This window comes from Tamandua tetradactyla, chromosome 7 (genome assembly GCF_023851605.1).
Source record: "Tamandua tetradactyla isolate mTamTet1 chromosome 7, mTamTet1.pri, whole genome shotgun sequence".
In the NCBI taxonomy this organism is placed as follows: domain Eukaryota; kingdom Metazoa; phylum Chordata; class Mammalia; order Pilosa; family Myrmecophagidae; genus Tamandua; species Tamandua tetradactyla.
This window is the reverse complement of record NC_135333.1, coordinates 19,845,455-19,860,196: the sequence shown is the minus strand read 5'-3', so window position 1 is coordinate 19,860,196 and position 14,742 is coordinate 19,845,455. Positions and strand designations below refer to the sequence as shown.

General features: G+C 45.0%; 1 protein-coding gene and 1 long non-coding RNA gene across 5 annotated transcripts in view; one reads left to right on the top strand and one right to left on the bottom strand.

Moving 5' to 3' along the window:
* The window catches only part of ITPKB (inositol-trisphosphate 3-kinase B), a 108,583-nt gene that overhangs the window by 39,900 nt on the left and 53,941 nt on the right, over positions 1–14,742 (bottom strand). The window lies entirely within an intron of this gene.
* Positions 4,591–11,946, top strand: LOC143690854 (uncharacterized). Of its 2 annotated transcripts, none has more exons than XR_013179227.1 (3): positions 4,591–4,745; positions 4,886–4,961; positions 11,694–11,946. It is a non-coding gene; the product is annotated as an uncharacterized LOC143690854 (long non-coding RNA). The 2 variants fall into 2 exon arrangements; XR_013179228.1 differs by having other exon boundaries at positions 4,736–4,798.

Genomic DNA, 14,742 nt, shown 5'->3' with positions numbered 1-14,742 from the left:
GGTAAGGGTAAAGAGAGGGCCCAGAGAGTAGGGAAGAAAAGTGTGCTATCTTAGCAAAGGTGCCCAGAAAAGCCTTTTCTGCAGGAAATGAGAGACTGAGCCATATACAAGTCTAGGGGAAAGGTATTCCAGGTAGACAGGACAGCCAAAGGCCTCCGACTTAAGACCAGGGTATGCTAGGCAGGTTCAAAGACCAGCAAGAACAATGTGGCTGGAGCCAAGTAAACAAAGGGCAGAGTAGAATGAAATGATGTCAGTGCAAGCAGAGCACTACAGAAGTCAAGATTTTATGTGAGTGAAATGGGAGGCCACTGCAGAGTTTGGGGTAAGGGTTGTCATAATGTGACTTGTTTTTAAAAGATCATTTGGTGGCTATGTGTAGAATAGACCTGAAGAACAGACAGTCGGGAGAAAGTGGTAAAATCAGGAAATATCAGTTTTGAGGCCATTCGAATAGCATAGGTGAGAGAGAAAAATGGATGTTTTTTAAAACCTCTGCTTTGGATGATGACTTGTCATTCTGCACAAGGGGCATGGCTTCATGTGCATTCCCACTCTAACCTTAAGACAGAGATCCTCCTTGAAAGTGGGAGCCTTCCAAACGAAGGCCTAAGGAGCTTGGCAACAGGGACGTGGGAAAGAATCTTCATGCCAGAGATAAAGAGGCTGTCAGCTGGCATGGGTGGGAAATGCTGTATTAGGTGTTGCCACTTGGGGTGGAGATATCTATCCTCTGTATTGGTAGGAGATGCTTTCTTTAAATGAATTCCAAAGACTCTGATTATGAGGCTTATGGTGTAACCATCACAGTACCTTTAGACTGCAGCTCCTAAGAGAAGTGTGAACTTGGTCAAACAAACAGGAAGAAGCTCCTAAGTACAGAGCCTGTGCTTGGTTTCTGTACCCCAATTCTAGTGATTAAAAAAAAAAGAAAACAACTTGCCACACTTAAATAATGGCCCCTACTGATCAGAATTCTGTTACTGACAAGTGTACAAATGATTTTAAATAGGAGAAATTGTGGAAACAGCTTCTGTTTTGCTGAGGGTTGGGTGTGATTTAGGGAAGGCGAACACAAAGACCATCACGGCAAAGAGGTGCTGGTTCCAGAAACCAGTTCCGCCAATTCTCAACCTACAGCCAAAGAGTTTAAACTCTTGCCTATAAAGGAGTCCTCCCCTAACGTCTCTAGATGTGTGAAAATTCCTATAGGTCTTCTAGAATCTAGACAGATAAATAGAAAAGAGAAAGAGAGAGACAGAGAGACAGACAGACAGACAGATAGATAGATGAGATATAGATATATAGCCATAGATTGATACATATGCATCATATATATTAAATATATTATATTTGCACTTCTTGGATTTCACGTTTTATTATCTAGCTGCATAAAGCAGGAAACACGACAAGCCTGCCTGCAGTTTCTATAACTGGACTGTCTTGCAATGTTGTCCTAAGAGGATTGCAGGAAGCTCCTGCTTATTCTGCTGAGAGATCTCCACCAGATAGACCCAGAGACCTGCTCTTTTATTGATCTATTTAATAATGCATAAAGGTTAAGCACAAACACAAAGAGTAGCTCTACTTTTTTTCTCCTTTTTTGGCTCAGTCATCGCATAGTTAGAGGACGGAGCTGGTAGGTTTTTATAGCCTACATGCCTTTTCCCTCCATCATTTCCCAACTGATCTCAGTTGTCACTCTACAAATTCAGGGGTCATCAGCTCTACCTGACAATCATTTTCTGCCAATAAGAATTCCATGGTCTCAAAGGCTCGGAAAAAAACTGGGGTGGATCCACAAAAGCTTCTTACTATCAAAAGAAGCAATTACAAGTATTTTTTTAAGTTAAAAAAAAGTATCAGTGTTTATAAAAGCATTTAAAATTAACATTTCTCTTTAAGCTTTTTATTTGGACCTGACCTTTTCCTTATACCCCCAAAGCCCTTTCAATGTCCTTGGAATCCCTGTTTGCTTCCTCTTCTTCAATACAGGGCCAATAAAAGCCCTGCTCTGCTGCTCCCTCCCCACTTTCAGAATAACAATTCTAGCATCTATTCCTCATGATTCTCAATGGCCCACCAAATCTATGATCTTCATGTTTATCCACATGCCTTTGGCTGATGCAGTTATGCCCCAATAATTAACAATTCTATATTCGTGCCAAGTTATCGTCAATCCAATTTTCTCCCACATGGAGCAGGATGACAAAGCAATTCAACTAGAACTGTATTTGACCTAGGTGCGGGTTTTCTGTTTCCAAAGCCACTCCAGGGTACTCTGATAACTGTGAACCAGAAGGGAAGCAGAGCTATTCTTTAGTACTCTGTGTGAGTGTTTAAAAGACAAAAAATAGAAAAATAAAAAAAAAAAGGGAACCCAGTAAGGTTCTCAGAAGGGAATACTCTGCTCTTACTGGTGTTTACCATGTTCCACAGTGTGCTGTGGAGGAAGTGGTTGCTATAACCCCAAGGGGAAATGCTCACTTGAAACAGGAAAATGGAACTCTTACTACTTTCCATTAGTAGTGCTCAGGAAGTCGGTCACACTTGGAAACCCTTGCACAAGCACTCCCGAGAGTGCCTGAGATGAGTGGCTAAGACTCAGTCCTAGGACCTCCAAACCCTAAAACACACACCAAAACCTAGATACAGGTTCACTTTGTTCTCAGAAACACCTCAACACTGGAAAAATTCTCATGATTACTTCTTTTACCACTAACTAGTACAATGAACCAGCAGGAGCCACCGGGCAGCTATGCAGAGGAGGAAGGAAGGAAGAGAAAGAAGGCAGGATGGTGTAGTGGAAAGAACACTGAGCTACATAAGGGTCAGAAGACCTGGGCTTTAGTCCCAGCTCTGCCATTTACTAGCTGTGGAACTTCAGGCAAATTACTCAACCTTCCTGCTTCTTGGTTTTTACTTCCTCTATAAAGTGGGGATATTATTAACAGCCCTGCTCACATCCTTGGGTTGTTGTGAGACTCATACAGAAAAAGGCGCACACACGAAGGTACTTGTAATGAACAAAATTAAAGTCTTTATAAAGCTTTCTTGAGCACTAATCTCTCACTACTCAAACTCATCCCCTCAGTCACATTTTCACTTGAGTATACAATGCACCCTTCGGAGCTCTATATATACACTTCTGTCCATATTCCTGCAGAATTTTGGTAGAATGTCCTACAATGTGGGGTCAGAGGACTACAAGCAAGGCCAAATAAGAGAAGTAGGGAAAAAAATAAACAAAACTACTTGAACTTGGGCTCTCTTGTTCACACATTCTCTACATTTCAAACTCAAGACCCTTATCCTCAATGGCTAATTTACCTGCTCGAAGGGTCAGACTGACCGCAGTTCTCAGTCATATTTTCCATGTATCAGAATGCACATTTGGCTGCTGCCTGGTGCCTTTTGTGTACAGTCTTTTAACTGTCGATTACTCTCAAGGTAATCTAGTGTCTGAAGGAAGCAGACTTTAAAGCAATGCAGAGAGAATAATCACGGACCCCCATTCCAATTCACACTGCTATATCATGGTGCAAAAATAGGGCAGGTCCAGCACCAGGCAAGTCAGCCATCTTGGTTTCAATCTTATATGCAAATTTTAACAAAGAAAGATTGGCAGTTCAGAAAGGCCACTGTCAGCAGGTCTACAATTACTCATAAAGATGAACATGTGAACCCTTTCAATCCAAGAGTTCAAAGGGATTTCAGTTTCAGGTAAAAATCTGCCAAGTCCCATGGTGCCATTTCATCTCAGTAGGAGGCAATATAATGAAGGAAAAACTGAGTTCCAGTGCCCTCTCCATTCCTGTGTGACCCTCAGGAGGCCACTCAACCTTCCAAATCCTTGGCTTCCTCATCTGCAAAGTAGAGATAATAACAAGGTATACCCTGCCTGGCTTCCAAGGTAACTCGGAAAACAAGTGAGAAAATAGATGAGAATGCTTTGTAAACCACAACACACCATCCAAGTATGAGGTATTGCTATCTAGCAGAACTGCCTTGAGAAAACAAAACAAGATATCTGGAAGTATTTCACTTTAAATCATTAATAGACTCATACCCTATCTTGATTTTAGAAGAACTTAATACCAGGAGGTATTCTCAAACAACTTCTAAATGAGTTTATCCAAGCAAGTTATGGAAGCAATCCACTGAGTTAGTAGAAGGCTTCTGGATTTTGTTTTTAAGGCGAAAACTGAAGATCTTTACTCTTTTTCTTTCACCCTTTTATTTCTGCGTTAGTGCCTGAAAATAAAAACAGGAGGCGAAAAGGAATAACGTAACTGTATTGTGCCACCATTTAGTTAAGAACAAAACTGCAGTCTCCTCACAATTACCGCTTTCTCTCTGTGCCCAATAGGTTCTTGTTTCCCCTGAGCATGTTGGCAGTTCTTTCTCTAAACCTACAAGCACTCCCTTCCCAGTCCCCAGGCTGGTCTGGAAGTCCAAAGCCATTTGAAACTCTGTTTTCCTAAGATCTTGGGGCCAAAGGCATCCCCACAGTTCTAGGAGGAGGGTGTTACCCTCAGGGATAGCAGGAGTTTCCAGGACATACAAAGGTTTATTCTGCTCACAAGGATATTTACCAAATCAGCCCAGCAAGAGTCTGCCAGGATCACCGTGAAAGAGCAGAGCTGGGACAGCCTTCTGATTCACTGCCCAGGAGATTACCCTTCTCTATTATTAGCAACGCGGGCAAGATGCCACTGAGACTGAGGAGAGACCTCTTTGTGAAGGTAGAGAAGGCAGGAAGATGTGTGCAGGAAAGAAACAGGAGTCGCTGCCTGAGGTTTCGAAGAGAAAGACAGGGGAAGGGTGGGGTTTAAACTATCCTCTCCTCCCTCCTCAGTTCTCTAACCTCCTTCCTACCTCACAGGAGACCAACCCCAGGATCAAACGCCTCTGGAACGCAGACCCACCCTGCTTGTACTTGTATCATTTCACATGTACAGGTATGTCATTTATTGACTGTTTTACTTCACTTGTTCTACTAAGTTTGTACGGGCATTATTGGCACACTCTGAAAAATACCAAATGAAGAAAAAAAAATTTTTTTTAAAGATACACTGCCTGTGTAGGGCAGAGGCCAGATTTGAACAGATTTGCTTAATTCCAGAATAGACTCTCTGGCCAAAAAACCCCCACACTCCCAATAGCCAAGCAGCAGCGAGCACCGGCCCTTTCTCTCTTTGTCTAGCTCCTCTTCTCTACCAAGTATCCACGATAACCACTTTTCCAAACCTCAAATCAGGACATGAGCAATGACAAGAACTTTTTTCACTAACATTTTTTACATGGAAATTCTTAAACAAACAATAACAATTACTAAATGGCGTTTAGTTATTAAACAGGACAAAAATGACCTTATGGAAAAAAAAATAAAATGAAATGACACAAAATCAAGACTGGCTGTCACGTAAACTCAGAAAGGGCATAGGAATCAAGTTATCAATCATTGTCCTGTGACCCCAGACTCTCACCTTCCAAAGGAGCGTGAATGGGTTCAGGAGGGAAGAAAAAAATCCCTATGCAAACGGCCAAAAGACTTTGCATGCTCACACACCACACAAGGGAAAGGGTCGAGTCCTTGGTAAGAAATCATTTAGTCTAGTCTAGTCTGGTGATTAGAAGCATGGTGTCTCGGTATGGGCTAACTAGGTTTGAATTCTGGCTCTGCAATTTATTAGCTGGATGACCTCGGGCAAAGTGTTCAACTTGCCTGTGACCCACCTATTTCCTCATTTGTAAAATGAGGATATTAATAGCAGCTCAGGATTCTGCATGTATCAATATGTGAAATGCCTTGCATTAAGTAAATGCTACAAAAGTGTTCATTATTATTATCATTATCAGTCCCAATCAGAGAGAGAAAGGGGTAATTGTCTTTTCCAAAAGGAGCTACAGTTGGGCTAAGGCTTTGGTTAGGCTGTTACATGGTCTCAGCAAACACAGTCACAGTACACTTATTCTACGCTGTTCTCAAGAAGAAGGTTTCCTGTATGGTGAGTGAGGCCTCCCAGAAAGTGAGGTCAGAAGTGTCAATTAATCCTCCCAGCAAGAGAAATGAGGTACACATAGAGGGGACACCCAAAACAGGGGCATCCCCAAGTGGCGGGCCCTCTCAAAGGTGCTACTGACTAAAGAAGAGAGAATGGTGGCTGCCAGAGAGGCAGGCCAGCAACCCAAGGCACGCAGCTGCCATGGTTTAGGAACCACCAGGCCAACTTCCTGAGGGACTGGTGCTTCCCAAAGACAGAACTCTCTGCTTTCTGATCTATCTCCTTGCTGGCATTCAATTTTCTTCCAATGCAAAATGGACCACATTTATTCAAAATTTTAGTAAGTGTCATTTTGTTTCCATTTGTAAAAAGGAATTATAATGAACCGAAATCCCCAAGAAAACTGTCCCTTTCCTAAAGCGGCTATTTCCCCACTTCCCTGACTCTGAGCTTATCTTATTTTAAATCACCTATGCAAAAATGAATAGAGATACGCAATGTTCCTGGCATTTTGAGAGGAAGCCTAAGTTTGGAGCCTGGGTCCTTTTGGTCCCAGCTGTGCACCTAACTCTTAATTAGGGCTTATTAGCCCTAATTAAGCAAGTGGTTCCGTTTCTCCTAGTCTCAGTCCTTGAAATGGGAGGGCTAATTACATAAACTCAAAAATATTATCCAGCTCTTAAATTGTGCGGTCTTGGACAGTCTCCAAAGGCTGAATCGTGGAGAGTGATCAGCCATCAATAGTGTCCTTTTGAACTTGTGTTCAAGGGAGAAAGAAGGTTATAGAATGGGCATCTTCTTCCCTGTCAAGAGTAACTGCATTTTATAGTATGAAAGCAATTTAGACTACCTATATGCTTTTAAAAATGTCCAACAGAGTATAGATTATTTTCATTTCTTCTTCTTAGTCTTCCGGATTTATCAAATTATCTGCAAAGAGCTTATGACATTTTTAAATAAATTTGAAACTTACAGTTTTTAATTTTACTTAGCTGGGGAGACAATCTTTTTCATCCTAAAGGCAGAGTCTGGCTTCTAAAAGCCCCTTTTCACCAATAGTAACTGTCCTTACTCCCAATCACGGAAAAAAAAACACCCGAGAAGAGTTAAAGCCACGGCGATGGCTTACGGACCCGCCACCGCGAGCCGCAGGTCACTAGTGGCGCCCGGCCGCCTGCACCGAGCTCCCAGCCCGCGGGCCGCAGCGCCCGGCCCCGCCCGCTTTTCCATGACGCGGCGTTGCAGGGCGGGCGGGATGCGCTGGGCGGCCGGGTGGCGGGGTGGCCAAGTATCGGGACACGCGGGGCGGCCGAGTGGTGGGGCGCCCAGGTGGCGGGACACGCGGGGCGGCCGGCGCCGGGGCGGAGCGCAGGGGGCTGCGCTGCGCCGCGCCGCGTGGGCGCGGCCCGTAAAGCACGCCCCCACTTCCTGAAACCCAGCCCGCGTTCCTGGAGATTCCAAAGGCAACAGCGGGTTCTAAATACTTTGGGGAAGAGAAGAGAGGTCGGAAAGCCTGAGGGCAGCTGAGAACAAGCCGGAGAAACAGAAGTGCGTGGGCTCTCCCCAAGAAAGAGTAAATGCTGGAGGTTTTAGGGCCTTTAAGTCGATTTTACCGCAATTGTTTTAAGTTATCCATGGTTCTTATTTAGGAGGAAAGCAAAATTCACAGTACAGGGAAGAGGGGACGTAGTCCTTTCAGCAAGGGCATCTGTAAAGGACTCCTCTGAGACCAGGCGCAACTTGGTTGAGATGTGACTCACGCCAAAGAAAAGTCACATTGAAGGAACTAAGCAAGTACTGTTGTCCAAGAGAAAACTTAAATGCCTCTCTCACCAGAAGGATTCGTTCTGCTCTCCACAGTAAGCGGCCCCAGCAGCCTCTTGGCCTTTCGTTGGAAACCCTCTGGCCGCGAGAGAGCTAGTCTGTCCCTAGGATAAACGAAGGGAGGGAAGAAATGTCCAACCTTATCCTAGATGAATGCAAGACCTTCCTCCACATCTTGTGATACTCCAAGTGGGTGTGCTCTTTCATTCTGCTAGGAAAAAGTCCTCAAATATGAAATGGTCAGCTTCTGGGGTCACAGCTCTCCATCTGTGCACCTGACAGTGTATTTGAAATGCACTGCCCTCTGCAACCCTCACCCCCCCACCTGGAAAATAGTATTCCTACCACTCATGGCCACCAGTGGTCCGGTGAGAAGGCATAACATGGGGCATTTATGAGTCCAGCACACCATGCTGCTGGCTCCCAGAGAGAAGCCAAATGGCTCTTTCTCAGCCCGTGGTTAACACTTCAGCTAGACCCAGCCCTTCTCTCTTGAGGGGTTTTACTTTCTTTTTAACTAGCAAGTTTACTATTGCAGAGCAGCAGGCACTCATATCTTTAAATTGGGGCAGAGAAGGAAGAAAAGGAATGAATATATACTACATTTATACTCTGTGCCGGGCACTATGCAAGCGAGCTTATAGCCATTCTCTAATTCAGTCTTCGTAACCACCCTGACAAGGGCACAAAGCTGGCAAGTGTTGACAAATCCAGAACCCAACTCCAACCCAGGCCTGCCAGATGTCAAATGCCTTCCAAATTGCCTGGGCTGCACAGAGAAACACCTACAGCAAGGAAAAATCTGATTTAAAAATTAAATGTAATCTTTTATCGTAAGACCCATTTTGCATATTTTTGCATTGTGCGGATTTGGATCTGTGGTCTGTCCTTTCCTACCTGCAACAACATTTGAATGCCTAACCCTGGGCACTGAAAGGGGGAACAAACGCAGGTCCCCCCAGCTGGCAGTCTTTTTGGTAACTCTGCCAAACACAATTTCCAACGTTCCTGAGGATAACCCATCTCTCCTTTCAAATTAAATGTATGTATTACAGCTTCTGTCTCTAAGAAGCTCAGCTACGAGTTCAGAGGCTGCTTATAAGTTAAAAGTCAGTCACAGGGCTATGTGGAAATGTCATGGCAGCAATGTACATAGGCCACCTAAAGGCCTGGTTGAAGAACTTCACAGTGTCCTGAAGAATCCCAGGCAGGTGCTGCCATCTCATCATCATTTCTGAAAGGCGCACCATGAGCTGAGGCAGGGTGAGCCAGTGCAGCGGACCTTAATCTTGGCTGCATATTGGCATCACTTGGGGAGCTTTAGAAAACAGTGTTGCCTGGGTCCAACTCCAGAGATTTTGGGGTTTAACTGGTTTGGAGAACAGCCTGGGCTTAGGGTTTTGTTAAAGCTTCCGGATGTTTCTCATGTGCAGCCTAAATGAGAACCCCTGGGCTGGTGTTTGATCCAAGTACATATGACCCAGAAAACAGAAGAAAATGTACATAACATTATGTGAGCTGTTTTCGGGTTTTTGAAAACAAGGAAAGCCCAAGGGGACTTTTATTTACTGGCAATAACAGGCAAGGTGGCAAGGCAGAATAAAGGTTTTGGACCCAAGTAAGCAGAAATTTGAATCCTATCTTCACCACTTTGCCTATTGTGTGACCTATGCCGAGTCACTTAATCGTTCTGAACTTTCATTTCCTCATCTTTAAAATGGAAATGATAATATTTCTCTCATAGGGCTGCTTTAAGAATTAAATACACTTGGACACTGCCTGGCATACAGTAGGTCTATTACTGTTAATAAATTGCTTCTCGGATTAACTTGTGTTTGGTATGAGGAGAAGAGACATTGTAGACGGAAAATACTTTTCGGAGGGGACCCCTTTAGTGAGTGAAATTCATACTTCCTTGGGGAAGAGCTGTTGAAGCTAAAAGGTTAATGGTATGGGAGGGAGGCAGGCAAGCCAATGGCTCCAGCCTCCAGGACCAGTCCAGTCTTTGTTCCCCACCTCCAGGTCCTTTTTCACCAGAAGAAAGTGTACACTTGGAAGGAAAGAGTCCAACTCTATTTGGCCACAGCTCTACCTCCCCAAATGGGGGGCAGACTGGATTGTGTCACCCCAAGCAGTACTGCCCAAGACATGTCTGTCTACTCAAGAACCCACGCCTAGCCTCTCCCTCCTACTTGACACCATGACTCTCAAGGAAACCATGCTCCTGGAGCAACCAGCACTGCAACTTGTCACCTGTTCTGTACACATCTATATTTATTTCCCTCTTCTTCCCAAGGAAGAAGATATAAAACTTGGGAATCTGTGACAGGGATCCCAAGGCAGAGAGCCCCAAAGGATGGGGCAATCCCAACTCTGGAACAATAGGCCCCCATTCAGGCTCTGGCCAGCTCAGCATAAAGGAACCTGCTGTCAATAGGACTATTGCTCTTTTTTCTCTACTTTCCTTTCTCCTCTAACATCTGTACAATTAATGGGGCTCTTTCACATACATTATTTCTTATAATGCTAAAAACAGCCCTGTGAGGCCAATGATGGTGGGAGTAAGATTATCTCAATTCACCAATAAGAAAACAGAAACTCAGGCAGATTCCAAAAGGGACTTAAGGTCACAAAACTCATCAGTGGCAGAACCCATTTCTCTCCACCATGCCATGCTCCCATGCCCTCCAGCACTTCAAAAGCTCTCCTGCTTGCTATGCAGCATGAGCCATCTGTAAAACGAGAGGAGAAGGTATGTGATTACTGAACTAATCTAAACTCTAGAAGAACTCAAAAGTCCCACTATTTTGATTCTCAATTCAAAGACTGAGTTTGGGCAACACATCGTTCCCTCTTTTCTCTGCCCCTCTCCTATCTTCATCCGAGAAAAGGCAAATGGCAAAGCCAGCTGCCCAAGGCCAGGGTGAAGGAGAACTAAAAAAAATCAACCATCAGGCATCTTGGAAAGTCTATGCCCCATAACATACCTTTCGTATTAAAAACTTCCTCTTTAAGAACTAAAGAAATGAAGGTTTCATAAAGCATTCTGCATTTTGTTCATTGCGGGTCTAAAGTGGGAAATGTTAAATTCCAGTCAAAGAAGGTGTGGACATTCTGCTAATTCTCCGAGGCATGGCCTATACTGCCAAACCATCTGGCTTTCTGGGTCTCAGGGAAATTTCCACCCAAATAGTATGTGAGCTTGCACTAGTAGGAAAATACCCCCTCTTTACAGCACCCAGTTCTCACCGACTGAGAATTCATTCTCACCCTTGGCATGAGGTACTGATGTGGAAACCATTAGGACTAAAACCAAGGGGAGCGAAATGGAATCAACACAAGTATTAAAAGAAGGGAATGTGGAAGCAAGTGCTGAACCACCACCAACAAAATTATGGCAGAAGAAACACGCTCTCATATGTTCCCAGGGATTCTCCAGCCTCCGGCCTGGCACAGAGCCTCTGAAAGAAGAGCGTATCAGCCAGGGAGCTGACCAGCCTGTCTTGGAGCCCACACGGATCCACTCTCTCAAAAGCTGCATGGAGTACCTAAATTCAGATATGGCAGAGCAGCTCTTCTTTCAAGGTGCAAGGATGGGGACAAAAGGTGGCACTTTTTTTTTTAATCCAGGGAGAGGCATCCATATGCAATAATTATACTTGTCCCAAAATTATACTAGTCCCAGAATCCTAATGTCTAAATGTCCTTTTCAGACAGAAAGTCCATTCCACAATAGAAGATGTTGATGAACAAGCCCTTGTGAAGGGTGGCTCAATGAACACAAATGAATGCAAGCAAGCAGATCAGGCTTTAAGCCATTAAAATGATATTCTCATATATTGTCTCATTTGCTCTTCACAGAGACTCCAGTGGGTATGCAATCATTTATATCTAACCTACGGATAAGAAAACTGAAGCACAGAGGGCCTAAATGGCTTGCCTGGAGGCAGGCAGATAGGATCAGAATCCAGATCTACCATCTCCATTACTGCACCCTGCCACCTGCCTTCCACCCTTCAAAGCCCAGAGATCAGCATCCCCAGAGAGCTGAATACAGAAGGCAGAATCAAGCTAATTCACAGGTCCTACATGGGGAGAATAAAATGGAGTCAGTAAAAGCTATTTGTATTCTTTTTCTCTTTTAAAGCTTGAGCAGACACTGAAACCAAGGTGGGGAATGAAGGAGATAACCTTCCATATACCACGCGCGGGAAACAGTCCTTCATAGGAACAGCGCAGGAATATATTCATTTTAAAGCCCCTGTCATCAGAGTTCTCTCTCTAAAACTGGATTTGTTGATGCCAGTTTCAAAACTCATGTCCTCCTGTCATCTGTATGATATTCTAATTTCCTCAGAAGGTGGCACTTCAAAATTCAGCTCATACAGAGCTCAATATTCAGCGCCCACGGCCATACACATTCCAGCCCTTCCCCCACCCCGCCCCCACCCCCTTGTCCCCAAGTCCTATTGACACCAGCCCACTCACCATTTCCCACTCCCACCACATCCTCTCAGGTCTCTTGACCAATGTTCCTGCTGATATTTCAACTTGGAATCTTATTTCCCTCCTTGTCCAGCCACCGAGGCCCCAACTCAACAGTTAACACCTGGTTTAACTGTCCCCTCTTCGGGAAGGCTTTGCAGACGAGCTCCCTGCCAGGCGGTGTCCCAGCATGCCCTGGGGCAGAAGCCCTCCCTCCCGGGGCTGTCCCGGCCCTGCAGCCACGTGCCTCCCCCACGCCCCCTGCAGTGACTGCACGGTGCTGCTGCTCTGTGACCAGCCAGCCTCCAGCTCCTCAGGGGTGGACACTGGGTCTCATTCAGCCTTATGTGCCCTGGAGTGTTTAGTATGTAACGGAGATTGAGTTCAATGTTTATAAAATGAACACACAAATTAACTAAAAGCCCTCAAGACAAAAATAAAGAAAGACGTTCCATTTTCTTGGTCCTGAAGTTCTAGATCTGGGGAAGGGAAGTGGCTTGCTTCTGAGTGACCTGGGGAGCTAATGGGCAGCATTAAGGAAGAGACTTTCCTTTGGGCAGATAAATGTGGGGCAATAAAAGGACAATTGTTTTTTCAGAAGAGCTAGTATGGTTGAAGGGAGAGCAAAGCAGTGGGGTAAGGAGTAGGGGAAGATGAAGGTACCAACATACAATGTTACTGCAGAAACTAACCCAAGATTAACTAGGCAAGTTGCTTCAGGAAAGAGGATAGGTCTGTACAGCACCACAGACAAGGCCCACACATTCATAGGAGGACTCACCAGGAAGCTTCCAGAGAACCCATGGGAAAGCCATGCAGGCCAGCTGGCTTCAGAACAGGTTTTGTCGGCTGTATTGAAGTTTTGGAGGTGGGTGGGCGGGGGGCAGGTCACAGAAACTTCTGCCCTTGAATCCACAGCGAGGCTCTGTCTGGCTGATAGATGTCTCTAATACCCTAGCCATTCCGTGGACCTAATTTTCATTTCTGAGCACATATGGTATTGATTGGAAAGCTGGTCATGGTTAGTTACAAAAGGAAATGGAAAAATTCTCTCTGGTTCACAGGGATACCATGACTGGATTCAGGCTCCCTCAAGTATTTCACTTTGGTAAGTTCCAGGTACAGAACTAGAGATCCACCATGGGCTATGGGGAAATGAAGGAAATTCAAAAGGATCAGACCACCCAAGCCCCTTGACGCTCAGAAAAACGCAAAAGCTCCTGTACTACCGCCCTTCCTCTGGAGAGGTCCCAACCTCCCCCCAGTTCTTTGGGTAAAAGGTGCCCTCAACCCTAGCACAGATCCCTAGTATAAAACCAAGACAGCCAGCCAGTGTACTCTCCATGTCTGGTAGGCATTGAAAAGACACTTTCTGGCTGTGTCTCCTGTCAAATTAGCACTCTTTTAAAAAATGTAATATGTAGTAAGGCATGATGTCAGAATAGGATATCCAAGAATGGGTCCATTTTTCCCAAAGACCATCCCAGGGTAGAGAGTATGGATTTGCCACAGTTCCCTGGGGGCTACAGGTGGTTGGCTTAAATGATGATGCGAGGAGAACGGTTCTGCTCAGGGTGCAGAGGGGCATGCAGGGAAATCAAGAGTTGCAACTCAAGAGGATCTGACCATGTTACAAAAGCCCCTGAAGTGATGAGCCCAGGCTAGGACACCACAGTCTGAAATCTCCAGGGAGTGTTGCAGCCTCAAACCAACTCTTCAACTCACTGATGTGGCACAAGTCACTTGCTACCTTGGGTTTCCAGGATATTTATAGTCAGTGAGCAAAAGGGAATACCTAAAAAAGGAATCTTTCTATAGCGTCATTTACACTTGGGCTGAAATAAGTTCAGAGTGGAACAAAGTAAACTCTGGTCAAGAAGAGAAGGCAGAAATAGTGCAGAATGCTGCCAAATATTTAGAGCATGACATACAGAACTGTAAATTACTCATGAAGAGAGATCTCTCAGAGTCGTTAAGTTCCAGCATCGTCATCCTTGGGTGAAAACAAAAGTCTTACCCATGGCCCACAACGAGTCATCAAAAGTGGGCCTAAAAAAGGGAACAACAGGGTCCGGAGCCTTATATACCATCTACCATTGGTGGTTCCATGTCACACCCACATCTTGTCTTTCTGGTCCCAGGCTCAGGGGCCAGCATGGCAAACAGACTCTGCCTTTTGTCCCTGGAACAGCTTTCTCTGCTTAGACCCCAGAGCCACCCACTGTAAAGACACATATGAGCATGCTCTGAAACAAAATCTACTTCTGAGCTTGCCAGCTAAAGCCAAGCAAAATTGAAAGGTTACATGAGATCCTAGTCCCAGGGCTCAGTACTGTATTGGACTTACCCTGGGATGGGGCATCTTTGCGCCTCCTAGCAGCATGGTCTGGCTCAGACTGAGCCCATAGATACCAGCTGGGTGACA